Source organism: Cetorhinus maximus, chromosome 9 (genome assembly GCF_964194155.1).
Source record: "Cetorhinus maximus chromosome 9, sCetMax3.hap1.1, whole genome shotgun sequence".
Classification (NCBI taxonomy): domain Eukaryota; kingdom Metazoa; phylum Chordata; class Chondrichthyes; order Lamniformes; family Cetorhinidae; genus Cetorhinus; species Cetorhinus maximus.
The window spans coordinates 143,671,765-143,686,940 of record NC_135887.1 but is presented as its reverse complement, the minus strand read 5'-3'; positions in this window follow the sequence as shown (position 1 = coordinate 143,686,940).

The following is a 15,176-nucleotide window of genomic DNA, read 5'->3' as shown; positions in this document are numbered from 1 at the left end:
AGTGAAGCCACCCCTAGGTAGCAGCGATCATAATATGATTGAACTTTACATTCATTTTGAAGCAGAAACAAGGGTGTCCAAGACTAGTATTTTAAATTTAAATAAGGGCAATTATGAGGGCATGAAAGCAGAGCTAACTAAAGTGAACTGACAAATGTGGTTAAGGGATATGTCAATAGAAGTTCAGTGGCAGACATTTAAAGGGATATTTCAGAATACACAGAATATATACATTCCAATGAGAAAGAAAAATTCCAAAGGGAGGGCCCACTATGATCACTAAAAAAGTTAAAGACAGTATCAAACTTAAAGAAAAAGTATATAATTACACAAAGACAGGGGGAAGATCAGAAGATTGGAAAGAAAATAAAGAACAGCAAAGAATGACAAAAAGATTAATGACGACAGGAAAATTAGGGTGTGAGGGAAAGCTAGCTAGTGACATGACAGGCAGTGAGAGTTTATATCGATGTTTAAATAAGAAATGAGTTAATAAAGTGAGCAGTGGTCCTATGGAGAGTGCATCTGGGGAACTGATAATGGAAAGTAGGGAGATGGCAGATGAATTAAACAGGTATTTTGCTTCAGTCTTCACTATTGGGGACACAAGTAACATCCCGGAAATAGCTGTAAATCAGGAAATGGAAGGGAGGGAGATATTCGGGAAAATTACAACCACCAGGGAAGTGGCATTGAGCAAATTGTTGGGGCTGTGGGGCTGACAAATCCCCAGGTCCAGATGGACTTCACCCTAAAGTCTTGAAAGAAGTGGTTAGTGAGATAGTTGATGCACTGGTTTTAATTTTCCAAAATTCCCTGGAAAGTTCCATTAGATTGGAATATAGCAAATATAACATCTTTATTCAAAAAGGGAGGGAGACAGAAAGCAGGAATCTATAGGCCAGTGAGCCTAACATCTGTCATAGGGTAAATGTTAGAAGCTATTATTAAAGATGTTATAACAGGGCACTTAGAAACATTCAAGGTAATCAGGCAGAGTCAACATGGTTTTGTAAAAGGAAAATCATGTTTAACCAATTTATTGGAGTTCTTTGCAGGAGTCACATGTGCTGTGGATAAAGGGGAACCGTTGGATGTGCTATACTTAGATTTCCAGAAGGCATTTGATAAGGTGCCACATCAAAGGTTATTGCAGAAAATAAAAGCTCATGGTGTAGAGCGTAACATATTGGCATGGATAGAAAATTCGCTGGCTAACAGGAAGCAGAGAGTTGGCATAAATGGGTCTTTTTCTGGTTGGCAGGATGTGATGAGTGGTGTGCCACAGGGATCAGTGCTGGAGCCTCAACTTTTTACAATTTATATAAACGACTTGGATGAAGAGACCAAAGGGATGGTGGCTAAACTTGCTGATGACACAAAGATAGGTAGGCAAGTAAATTGTGAAGAGGATGTAAGGAGACTACAATGTGACATAGATAGGTTAAGTGAGTGGGCAAAGACCTGGCAAATGGGGTATAATGTGGACAAATGTGAAATTGTTCATTTTGACAGCAAGAATGAAAAAGAAGCATATTATCTAAATGGTGAGGGATTGCAGAGCTCTGAGATTTAGAGGGATCTAGGTGTCCTAGTGCATAAATCACAAAAGGTTAGTATGCAGGTACAGCAGGTAATTAGGAAAGCTAATAGAATGTTATCATTTATTGTGAGGAGAATTGAATACAAAAGTAGGGAGTTTATGCTTCAGTTGTACAGGGCATTGGTGAGACCACATCTGGAGTATTGGTCTCCTTGTTTAAAGAAAGATGTAAATGGATTAGAAGCAGTTCAGAGAGGGTTTACTAGACTGATATCAGGAATGGGCGGATTATTTTATGACGAAAGGCCGGACAGGTTAGGTTTGTATCCACTAGAGTTTAGAAGAGTGAGAGGTGACTTAATTGAAACCTTTAAGGTCCTAAGGGGTCTTGACCGGGTGGATGTGGAGAGGATGTTTCCTCTTGTGGGAGAATCTAGAACTAGGGGGCACTGTTTAAAAGTAAGGGATCACCCATTTAAAATGAAAATTAGGCAAAATTTTATCTCTCAGAGGGTTGTGAGTCTCTGGAACTCTCTTCTTCAAAAGGCAGAGCTAGATAGAATCTTGATTAACAAGGGGGTGGAAGGTTATTGGGGGTAGGCAGGAATATGGGGTTGAGGTTACATTCAGATCAGCCCTGATCTTATTGAATGGAGGAGCAGGCTTGAGGGGCCGAGTGGCCTAACCTGCTCCTAATTCATATGTTCGGACGTATGTTCAAATGGTCTCTGCACATTCCCAATCTCCCAATGTAATCCTGGTCTCTCCAGATTCCCAATCTCCCAATGTAAACCTGGTCTCTCCAGATTCCCATTCTCCCAATGTCATCCTGGTCTCTGCACATTCCCAATCTCCCAATGTAATCCTGGTCTCTCCAGATTCCCAATCTCCCAATGTAAACCCGGTCTCTCCAGATTCCCATTCTCCCAATGTCATCCTGGTCTCTGCACATTCCCAATCTCCCAATGTAATCCTGGTCTCTCCAGATTCCCATGCTCCCAATGTAATCCTGGTCTCTGTAGATTCCCGTTCTAATGTAATCCTGCTCGCTGTAGATTCCCATTGTAATCCTGGTCTCTGTAGATTCCCATTGTAATCCTGGTCTCTGTAGATTCCCATTGTAATCCTGGTCTCTGCAGATTCCCATTCCCAATTGTCACGGCACGGCTGATGGTAAATGTCGAGCTGCCCAAATCCCAGAGGGAAACTTAAAACAGCTTCCAAAACAGTTTTTGCAATTTGTATAGTATGAGGAGAGGTTCTAAAATCAGGAAATGATGCCCCCAAACTGCTTGTGATGATTTTATAGTGAAGTAAGCATTTAGTAAAAGAATAAAGGGAAAAAAACACAATTACACTTAAACACATGAACGGCTTTACACGGTAAACAGTAACTTTAAAACAGAGCTAACGTTCCCCATCTCAGTTCAGCAGCTATCCTTGTAGATTTTCAAAATCTATAAAATTCCAATAATTTTTACCACACAGTGCCTTTTTACCCTTGGGGCATCCTCTGAGGCTGGCAGCAACTGGGTCTTCAGGTCTGGCCTTGTTCACACTGTCTTCTTGGAGTTCTGCCCAGCTACCCTGCTGTCTTCAGGGAGATCTAACCAGCTACCCCCCACCTAGACGTCAGTATTCCTTAAATGCATTACTTCCCTTTGATTTCTCTATTCTTTCAACCAGTCTCGTCAGAAATGCTTCCTTCCCAGAATGTATTAAATTTCTTTCGTTATCCTAGCTCTTAGACTTGTAAAAACAAACTTACCCTATCTTTACCTTTCTTACACTTTTACAACCTGCATATATCCCCCTTTGAACTAAAACAACTCAATTCAAAAACACTCCTGTCATTGCTTTATGTAAAACCCTGACTGATGTTCCTCTTGGTTCATTAACATATCGAAACCACTTCTTACTGTTGGTTTTAGACTCCTGCAGTCACTTTGACTCTTACTGCAATTACCATATTTACACCCCCAACAATCTGTCTTCCAGTACATAAGAAACATGACAGGGTTATTAACAGAAGAAAAATATTACAATTTCTTGTTTTCTTGGCACAATGCAATCCTGGTCTTTACAGATTCCCATTCTAATATATTCCAGGTCTCTGCAGATTCCCACTCCCAGTGTAACCCTGGTCTCTGTAGATTCCCAATTTCACAAGGTAATCCTGGTCTCTGCACATTTCTAATTTAAGTTTGTTTCTGCTGATGAATTTGTCTAGTTGATTGGTGTTAAGACAACCTCCTAATTAGAGTAGGAAGACATCCTATGATTGCTTTTTCTACCAAAATGGCAAAAGTGATTGAGGTTTATAATTTCACAAGTGAAAATCTTCTAACTATAATTACAAATATTTAATTTTATGCAGCAACTTCATGGTAGAAAACATCTCAAACACTGCACAGAGTGGTGTGGTGTCGGGGTTGGGGGTGGCGGTGGGGGTGGTGTTGGGGGTGGTGTTGGGGGTGGGGTGGTGTTGGCGGTGGGGGTGGTGTTGGGGATGGGGGTGGGGGTGGTGTTGGGGGTGGGGGTGGTGTTAGGGGTGGTGTTGGGGGTGGTGTTGGGGGCAGTGTTGGTGTTGTGGGTGGGGGTGGTGTTGGGGGTGGGGGTGATGTGGGGGTGGGGATGGGGGTGGGGGCGGGTGTTAGGGGAGAAGGAAAATAAAATTGATAAAAGTGAGAGACATTGAAGCAAAGGGAGGGAATCTCAGGGAATAGGGTAGGAGTCACTGAAGATTATAACACCAATAATGGAATGGACAGAGTGGGCAAGGGGCAGGCAGGGATTAAGGCCAGAGCCCACAGACATTTCAAATATAGGTCTTTTCCCCAACTTCTCTGAACTCTAGTATACCCTGACCAAATACACTCCTGATCTTTTTTTTATTTGTTCATGGGATGTGCGCATCGCTCGATAGGCCAGCATTTATTACCATTCCTAATTGCCCTTTTTCAGAGGGCATTTAAGAGTCAACCACATTGCTGTGGGTCTGGAGTCACATGTAGGCCAGACCGGGTAAGGATGGCAGATTTCCTTGTAACTTTTTCATCCCTGCGTAGTGAGGTGAAATAGTGAACACGGACTCATTCTGCTTAGGTTTAACACCACATAGAAATAACAACACTGAAATTGGCCAGAGCAATCCATGCTGATGTTAATGCAGCAATGAAGAGTGCTACCAACTCCGTTTTTAGGGATTTCTGGAGATTTGGTCATACAGCACTGACCATGGGGTGCCTGATCATGTGACATCTACAAATGCTAGAAAAGTTGTATCTTTGTTTGTGATTTTGGGGGCAGTAGCTGGGGCATGTGCAGGTCTGAGAATTAGGAAGCCACCCAGCTGGGAAAGAGGTGAAGCCAAAGATGGGGGAGGCATTCCCGGGGGATATGCAGATGTGCAGGAACTTTGATTCCACTAATAACTAATAGGAATTCACTGATAATTGATAATCATAGTGGCAGCACTCAGATTTGCCCCAGAATCTGTATGTGTACAGACAGCATAGCAGCAAGAAAAGTGCTGTGCAGGCCACTCACTAACTGTCCCCTTTAAGATGCTGTGCGTGCCTAACCGCCCAGTTTAAAGGTACCACAGGATCGAATGAACAGGCTGCAGACAACAAAAAATATTTAAATGGGACATTACTCAGGACCAACAATAATAAATAATTCACTGACAATCTATAGTTAATTAGCAACAATAAATGCAACTCCAGATTTCCTACCTGTATCTTTTAGTAATTATATTCATCCTTCAAGTACAGCCAAAAATACTCAGCTGCTGTTCATGGGGCAGACAGGCTTTTCCAGATGATCCAAATTTTAACAATCCTTATCTCTCTCTTGCACGCCAATCTGTGCCATGTATGTTATTGCTCTCGGCTGGCTGGCTGGGAGCCCATTTTCAGTTGGGCACAGCCATTTTGTATCACTTATTGTACAGCTTATTTTTATGGTTGCATTAAAGCTCAGCATTTTGGCCTACACACTGTTGATATTTTGATCCAGTTTATGTGTCAACCTGAAAGTAAACACAGCCACCTGGCGCTGTACGTGGACTTCACATGTCAAAACGTTTAAAGTATTTCAAGTTATGTTCTGTAACTTTGACAGCCTTTTTCAGCTTCCCTCAGCCCATTTGCCGCTGAAGGCCTCACCCATATCTTAATCTTTATCACCAGCTCCAGACTCCATGATCTTATTGACAGGAGGAGCTCAATGGGCCAAATGGTCAACTCCTGCTCCTATTTCTCATAATTTTATTATCTTCACCTAAGTACATTCTCTGTGAAGCATCTTGAGACATTTTTCTACATGAAAGGGACTATACAAATAAAAATTGTTTTTGGTGCAGTCAAAAATGAAAGATTAATGTTAAAAATGTTCTATGTAAATCCTGATCCAATTATAACCTGACTTGGCGCACTGCTGTAAAGTTTATTCCACGGTAGGTTTCAAGCTGGGGTTAAACAGTGATAAATAAATTGGCTCCACATTATCTAAAATCTTTCCTTCCATAGTAACAAGATTGCTTTTTTAAGTGTGCTGTGTATGACTACAAATATCTATGATGATGGAAGATTTTTAGGTGTAGTAGACACCAGAAGGACCATTAAAATGATGTATTACTTTAATATAGCTAAGTGACATCCAGCGTTCCAAAAGGTAGAGGGAATTGCCAGGGAGCAGAATTTCTCTGCTTTCCTGCCTTCATTCCCTAGACGAGGTCTTTAACCTCCTGAAGAGCTAAAATGTGAAAGTTGTATATTTTCTGATATCAGCTCGAGTACTCTATGTGTGCTGGATGCTGGACCTCTGGATAATACATTCCACATGGAAGATTATCATTTTTATGGGGAATCATGTCACAATGAAGTCAGCCAAAAAGTTACAACAGCAATTTGTATTTCAATAACATCTTTAACACAGTAAAATACATTCACTTAAAGCTTCGGAGGAAAATAGAGATTTTAAAGGACTTTAGGCCTGGTGAAGAGAACAGAGATCAGAAAGGACGAAGTCATGAGGGATTTGAACACAAGGCCGAGAATTTTAAATTCGGGGGAGCTTTTGTGGACCAACGAGTGCAGAGGTGATAGGTGAACAAAACTTGGTGCAAATTAGGGATACAAGGAGCAAAGTTTTAGATGAGCTGAAATTTATGGGGGCTGGAGGGTGGAAGGCCAGCCAAGAAAACATTGGAATAGACAATTTGGAGATAATAAAATTATGGATGAGTGTTTCAACAGCCGACTGGCTGAGGCTGATGGAGATGGGCAATCTGACAGAGTTGGACATAGGTGGTCTTGGTGGTAGAGTATCAGTAGCTTAGCTCAGGTTACGCTGAGGTTGTGAATGATCTGGTGTAGCGTCCAGTGAAGGATGAAATCGATGACCTGGAAACAGAGTTTATGGTGGGGTCCGAAGACAATCATTTTGCAGATGCAGACTTTTGGAGGCTGAGTTTATGAATGAGGATCAATGGGACCAAAAATCCATTTTGTTTTTGGCAGGATAGCCACATTTCTATTTTAATGTTGAATTTTAGGGTGGGATCTCATATCTGACAAGTTTATGTCTCATTTGCGTTTTGGTAAAATTTCCAGTCCATTTCTTTTACTTTTCCCATCACCAGTATACACATGCAAATGAGATGCATGACTTAATGTGTCAGAATACCAGACAGTTCATCACTCCAGTGGATATTATTTCATTGATGTACCTTACAAGTAGATAAAGGAGACATAAGGGCTGACCTACCTGGTTGCAGTGATTCATTTACAGGAGCTTTGTCCATATCTAAGATGTCCTGCAGATTTGCAGACAATTTTTATTTTACTTTGGGGCAGGTGAGGGGCTCTCTGGTCACCAACATGTTCTAAGACCACATCAATTGTAAATGTATCAAGCAGCATTCATTTCATGATGAGGATTTCCCTTGTTATAATCTCAATGGGGAAGGAGGAAGGGAGAACAAAAGACAGTGAGAAACAAATGAGGGTGAGGTCAGTCTCTTATTATTTCCCGCAGTGGAACGCGTGCCAGTCGTCGTCATAGCAGCAAAAAGCAAAACATTTCTGCTACTAAGTCCTTTGAATGTGCATTGGAAAACTTTAGCTCTATCACCCTAGATGCCAACCACTCTTCCATAAAACAGGTCGATCACCAATAACATCTTCAAAAGTGTTGGAGAAGTCATCCATTTTCAAATGACTCTTAGCTGACACCATCACAAGACCTTTCCATTCTATCATCTTATCTTGTTTCTTCAATGTTTAGAGGTAGTAAACTGTGCTCACGTTGTATTGCAGTTTCCAACTGGGGACTTTTAAGATTTCTTGAATAGGAAGGAATTCCACTTCCTCACTTGTCAAATAGTCAGTGAACAGCTACAACAAACCCTGCAGGCCAATGCCAAATTTGTAGGGAGTTGTCAAGATGCTTTCATCAAGACGCACTGCAGCCTTGGGGTTCTATTTCGGGAAGACAATGGCTTCTGGGAGATGCAGTACAATGCCTTTGCCATGCCTTATGACCCTCAGTTCAACTATTGCATTTAAGAGAAGAACATTGTTCTAATGAGGCATATTCATTGAGAGTGGCCATTGAGATTCTGAGGGGAAAATAACTTTGTTGTCTTGAAGGACCTGCAAGGACATTGCAGTGTGAGAATCTTAATTATCGGGGGCGAGAAATGGTTCTGCCTGCTTTTGGGCATGGAGGCTGTAATTCGCAATCCACTTATATCATTCCAATTGAGGCAGGCAGTATGCAAACATTGTACTGCTTTCTCATTTGCCATACTGTAGCGTGTGGCTGAGAGTGACCTGTGCTGCTGGCTGGTTGTATACTCAACACAAGGCCTAACAGCGTGTGAGGTTAGCACATGTTCTAGCTCATCTCTAGCTCTTAAATGCAGTCTGTCCCTCTTAAAGGGGAGCCGTACTGACAGAAAGGAACTTTTGCTGAGTACTGGTAATTCAATTGGCTGCAATTGGAAACAAAGAGCTCCAGGGCAGAGAGAGGGTGCCCAAACATGACGCTGATACCTTAGTCATGGAAGTAGGGAGGAAAGCAAGACCTGCATTTATATAGTGCCTTTTATAGCCACCAGATATCTCAAAGCACTTTGTAGTATAGTCAGTGTTGTAATGTAGGAAAAGTGGCAGTCAATTTGCACACAGCAAGCTTCTACAGAATACATCTTGATAATAACCAGATAATCAGTTTTCTGATCTTGATTCAGGCATAAATATTGCCCAGGACACCTATCACAGGATCTAACAGTGCAGAAGGAGGCCATTCGGCCCATCGAGTCTGCACTGGCTCTCTGAAAGAGCATTCCACCTAGTCCCACTCCCCTGCCTTATCCCCGTAACCTTGCAGATTCTCTCTTTTCAGGTAGCAATCCAATTCCCTTCTGAATACCTCGATCGAACCTGCCTCCACCACCCTTTCAGAAAGTTTGTTCCAGATTCTAACCACTGTCTGGGTGAGAAAAATTTTCCTCACATCACATTCTTTTGCTAATTATTTTGAATCTGTGCCCTTTAGTTCTTGATGTTCTCTTGAGTGGGAACAGTTTCTCACTATTTACCCTGTCCATACCCCTCAGGATCTTGAATGCCTCTATTAAGTCTCCTCTCAGCCTTCTTTTCTCCAAGGAAAAAAGTCCCAACCTCTACAATCTATTCTCATAGCTACAGTTCTTTATCCCTGGAATCATTCTTGTGAAATCCTCTGTACTCTTTCCAATGCCTTCAAATCCTTCCTCAAGTATGGTGCCCAGAACTGGACACAGTACTCCAGATGAGGCCTAACTAGTGTCTTATACAAGTTTAACATGACCTTACTCTTGTACTCAATGCCCCTATTAATAAAGCCTAAGATGCTATATGCTTTATTAACTGCTTTCTCAACAAGCCCTGCCGTCTTCAATGGCCTATGTATGTATACACCAAAGTCCCTCTGTTCCTGCACCTCCTTTAGAGTTTCTCCTTTTATTCCATACTGTCTCTCCATATTCTTCCTGCCAAAATGAATCTCCTCACACTTCTCTGCATTGAACTTCATCTGCCACTTGTCTGCCCAATCCACCAACATGTCTATGTCCTTTTGAAGTTCAAGACTATTCCCATCATAGTTGACAACATTTCCAATCTTATTATTATCTGCAAATTTTGAAATCATGCCCTGCACATCACAATATAGGTCAATAATATATATCAGGAACAGCAAGGGTCCCAACACTGACCCCTGGGGGAACTCCACTACAACCTTCCTCCAATCTGAAAAACAACCATTTATCACTACTCTGTTTCCTGTCACTCAATCAATTTCTTATCCAACTGCCTACTTATTCCATGACCTAGAATTTTGTTCACGAGTCTATTGTGTGGCACTGAATCAAATGCCTTTTGAAAACCTATATACACCACATCAACAGCATTTCCTTATCAACTTTCTCTGTTACCTCCTTAAAAGTCTCCAGCAAGTTAGTTAAACATGATTTTCCCTTGATGAATCCATGCTGGCTTTCTTTAATTATCCTGCACTTGTCAGAATGATTATTGATTTTGTCTCGAATTATAGTTTCCAGAAGTTTCCCTACCACTGAGGTCAAACTGACTGGTCTGTAGTTGTCGGCTTTATCCTTGCACGCTTTTTGAACAAGGGTGTAACATTCACAATTCTCCAGTCCTCTGGCACCTCCTCTGTGTCTAAGGAAGACTGGAAGATTATCACTAGTGCCTCTGCAATTTCCACTCTCCCTTCCCTCAGTAACCTTTGGATGCATCTCATCTGGTCCTGGAACCTTATCAGTTTTAAGTAACGATAGCCTTTCCAACACCTCCTTCCTCTCGATTTTAAGTTCTTCTAGTGTAGCAGTTTCCTGCTCTCTGACCTTGGCCTGGGTAACAAGTTCTTCCTTTGTAAAGACAGATGCAAAGTTTCATTCAACACCTGTGCTATTCCTCCAGCCTCCACATGCAAGTCCCCTTTTTTTGTCCCTATTCAGCCTTACTCTTTCTTTTACCACCCTTTTATTATTTACATTGCCATTCCTTCACTGTCGCTGGGTCAAAATCCTGGAACTCCCTCCCTAACAGCACTGTAGGTGTACCTACACCACATGGACTGCAGCGGCTCAAGAAGGCAGCTCACCACCACCTTCTCAAGGGCAACTAGGGATGGGTAATAAGTGCTGGCCCAGCCAGCGAAGCCCACATCCCGTGAAGGATCCCTTTGAGATGAGGTCCACAATCACCACGGAAGCCTGCAAAACCTGAAAAGTGCTGGAAGAAGTAATTTTTAAAATGGTTACTGCTGTGGCATCAATAAAAGTGCAACAGCATTTAAAGCTGTGCTCCCCTGTGCTGAAAAACAGCCATGGATAACAAATCAATCAGACCAGATCAATTTGATTTGGCCATTGTATCAGACCAAACACAAGATAGAGCATCTTGGGGAAGAAACATTTTAAATTACTGTAGTACATCAGGATTAAGTAGGAAATCAGAGGAAGTCCAAGTTAATATTGTTTTATACTTGCTCAGCGAACTTGCTGATCAGGTAATCCACATGCAAGGCATTGGTGAATTCTCAGCCAGCTTTGATGAGGAGGAGAGGCAGTGGCAAAATTATATTGTCACCAGACTTCTTTTTAATTCATTTACAGGATGTGGGCTTCACTGGCTAGGCCAGCATTTATTGCCCATCCCTAGTTGCCCTTGAGAAGGTGGTGGTGAGCTGCCTTCTTGAACCACTGCAGTCTATGTGGTGTAGGTACACCCACAGTGCTGTTAGGGAGGGAGTTCCAGGATTTTGATCCAGTGACAGTGAAGGAACGGCCGATATATTTCCAAGTCAGGATGGTGAGTGACTTGGAGGGGAACTTCCAGGTGATGGTGTTCCCATGTGTCTACTGCCCTTGTCCTGGATGGTAATGGTCATTGGTTTGGAAGGTGCTGTTGAAGGAGCCTTGGTAAGTTCTTGCAGTACATCCTGTAGATGGTACACACTGCTGCTACTGTGTGTCGGTGGTGGAGGGAGTGAATGTTTGTGGATGGGGTGCCAATCAAGCGGGCTGCTTTGTCCTGGATAGTATCAAGCTTCTTGAGTGTTGTTGGAGCTGCACTCATCCAGGCAAGTGGGGAGTATCCCATCACACTCCTGACTTGTGCCTTGTAGATGATGGGTAGGCTTTGGTGAGTCAGGAGGTGAATTACTTGTCACACGATTCTTAGCCTTTGACCAGCTCTTGTAGCCACAGTATTTATATGGCTAGTCCAGTTCAGTTTCTGGTCAATGGTAACCCCCAGGGTGTTAATAGTGGGGGATTCAGCAATGGTAATGCCATTGAACGTCAATAGGCAATGGTTAGATTCTCTCCTGTTGGGGATAGTCATTGCCTGGCAATTGTGTAGTGTGAATGTTACTTGCCACTTGTCAGACCAAGACTGGATATTGTCCAGGTCTTGCTGCATTTGGACATGGACTGCTTCAGTATCTGAGGAGTCACGAAAGATGCTGAACATTGTGCTATCATGAGTGAACATCCCCTCTTCTGCACCCACATTCCACAAAAAAAAAGCCTTTGACAAGTATTTAATCTTCAAGTTGTGGAGCACGCAGAGTTTAGGGGGATCGAACACCCTCAAAGAAGCGATGTGAGAGAAAAAGACAATACCCAAGCAAACCACCTGAAGGTGGCAGGCGAGGTCAGTGCAATGAAGCTCATGAGCCAAAATGTTTAGCACAGAGAGGAAGGAGGACGCTGAGAAGCAGCATAAAGTCCTAGAAACAGATCTTTTTGAAAATGCCGTCACATTATCCAAATTCTGACAGCAGGTGGCAGTGCTGAGCCAACTGGCTCTGATTGTAGGGAAAACCGCAGAGCATTCCAAGTTGCCAATGAACAATGAAGCCATGAGTAGCACGATTACAGAACTGGAACAACTTAAGACTTTGTCAGAGATAGACCTGGCTAATAGTGAAACCAGAATAAAGGACAAAGCTCTTTTCAGATGGAGAAAGAAAACACAGAAGCATGATTGGAAAATGAAAATCTGAAGCTGAAGATCAAGGGGCTAGAAGGAAAAGCACTGAATACCTCAAACCTACTGGGAACCATTGAGTTGTTGAAAAATGAAATGGCTGAAATGAAAATCAAGAACCTAGAATGGCGAGAGAAAGTAGAATTTCTCACAAAGGAGCGAGAAAAGTCTCAGAAACCACTAGCAGAAGTGCAATTGCAGAATGTGAGCTTGAAGGATAGCGCAGGGGAATTCGGCTCTGCTAAGGAAAAACTGATCAGTGTAGAGTACCAACTTTCACATACAAAAGATGAATTTGCTAATGAAAAACAAGAGCTGGTGAGAACAGTGGAATGTCGCTCACAGGAAGTCGAATACTTGAAAGAGGACTTGAAATGCTAAATGATGAACTTGTAGAAAGGAACTCAACAAAGATAGATCTTCAGTTAGACCTTGATAAGCTTCAAGTATCAGAAGTCTGTATCAAGTATCATAAAACCTGGAACAGGAGACAGAATTGCTGATGAATCAGGACTGTTGGTTGGATGTGGAACTAACAACCAAAACTGATGAAATTCTTGAACTTTGATCCAATCTGCGGAAGATGAAAAATGGGATATGCAGGTGTGGAACAGCAAATCCAGGTTTTACAAGCAGAAAAGGAAAACTCTAAGCAACAGATGAAGGATCAACGAGTGAATTGAAAGAGTCTAAGAAGCAGTCAGTGACCATGGAGGAAGGACGCTGAAGGGAACTGATTGCCCAGGTGAAGTTGTTAAGCTTGTATAAGGGTTCCACAGATAACTCTTAAACAAAGACAACTGAACTCACCTGAGTAGTGACTGAGCTGAATGAAAAGATTAAAAAGCTTGGAAAAGATTTGGAAAATAAGCGAATAAACAAATATTTGGGTGAGATTGTGAAACAAGTGGAAATGAAGGTTCCATTTATGAAATGTCAACTTGTAGGAAGATTATGGCAGACCCCACGAAAAAGAAAACCCAAGTCCACTCTATCAAGGAACGGAGTGAACATTCCCTCCGGAAGGACGGGGACAAGCCTGAACAAAGCAGATGGGCTATTAACAAGGAAAATCCAACTCCAAGGGGCGCAAACAGCGAATCAGATGGAGACAACCGAATGCCAGAAACACGGAATACTACAATTTTAACTCCAAGCCAACAGAGCTTGCCTAAAGCAAATGTAACCAGAGTGAGATCTGGAAAAATGGTCAAGCCTCAGGCTGTCTGAATTTATAAAGCCAGATGCTTGAGAGGGAGAGAAGGGGTAGCACGCAAAGAAAGAATGAACTGTAAATATGTTGGGTAAAGACTTGGGGGGAGGTGTAGTATAAGGGCAAGGGTTAATGTGGGACTGGAGAACAGTGCCACCCACAGTGTGAGGTAAAGAGTCACATGACAAGAGACCTGCACACAGACCAGACAGGTTAGGACATGGAGCAGACATGATCTACAGACTTGTGCAGAAGTAAGCATGGAGAAAGCTCCAAGTCTGGGCTGTACTTTGTACATATATATATAGTTATGTTTACCAATAAACAGTTACTGTTCAACATTACAAGACTTTATTAGACCTACTGAACAAACCCTTACAACATCTTCAAAGGACATTTCCCACGCACCAAACTCTCATCCTGCTTAATGCACCACAACCCATCAGTCACCCACAGCCATTCATTCATGTTATGGCCTATTCATGCTCCCTTATGTAACTGCTTGAAGAGCCTGGTCCTGCATTATATGCATTCTTTCAGCAGCACTCTGAATAGCTATAACAGATGTGTTATTATCCTGAGAATCAGCAGTTTCACAGCTATTGGACCAAGGTTCAAAATGACAACTGATCAGTGGAATGACAGATCAATGATTCCAACCAGAAACAGAAACTTCCAAGGGAGTAATTTATGCAATTGGCTGACTGCAAGTGTCTGAAAGGCAGAATGCATTGCTTTCTGAATACTAGAACGCATTGCTCTCTGAATGGCTGAATGCATTGCTCTCTGAATGCCGAAATGCATTGCTCTCTGAATGCAGGAACGCATTGCTCTCTGAATGCAGGAACGCATTGCTCTCTGAATGCCTGAATGCATTGCTCTCTGAATGCCGGAATGCATTGCTCTCTGAATGCAGGAACGCATTGCTCTCTGAATGGCAGAATGCATTGCTCTCTGAATGCAGGAGCGCATTGCTCTCTGAATGCCAGAATGCATTGCTCTCTGAATGCCTGAATGCATTGCTCTCTGAATGGCAGAATGCATTGCTCTCTGAATGGCAGAATGCATTGCTCTCTGAATGCTGCAATGCATGTCTCTCTGAATGCCTGAATGCATTGCTCTATGAATGGCAGAATGCATTGCTCTCTGAATGCCTGAATGCATTGCTCTCTGAATGCTGCAATGCATGTCTCTCTGAATGCCTGAATGCATTGCTCTCTGAATGCCGGAATGCATTGCTCTCTGAATGCTGCAATGCATGTCTCTCTGAATGCCTGAATGCATTGCTCTCTGAATGCCGGAATGCATTGCTCTCTGAATGGCAGAATGCATTGCTCTCTGAATGCCGGAA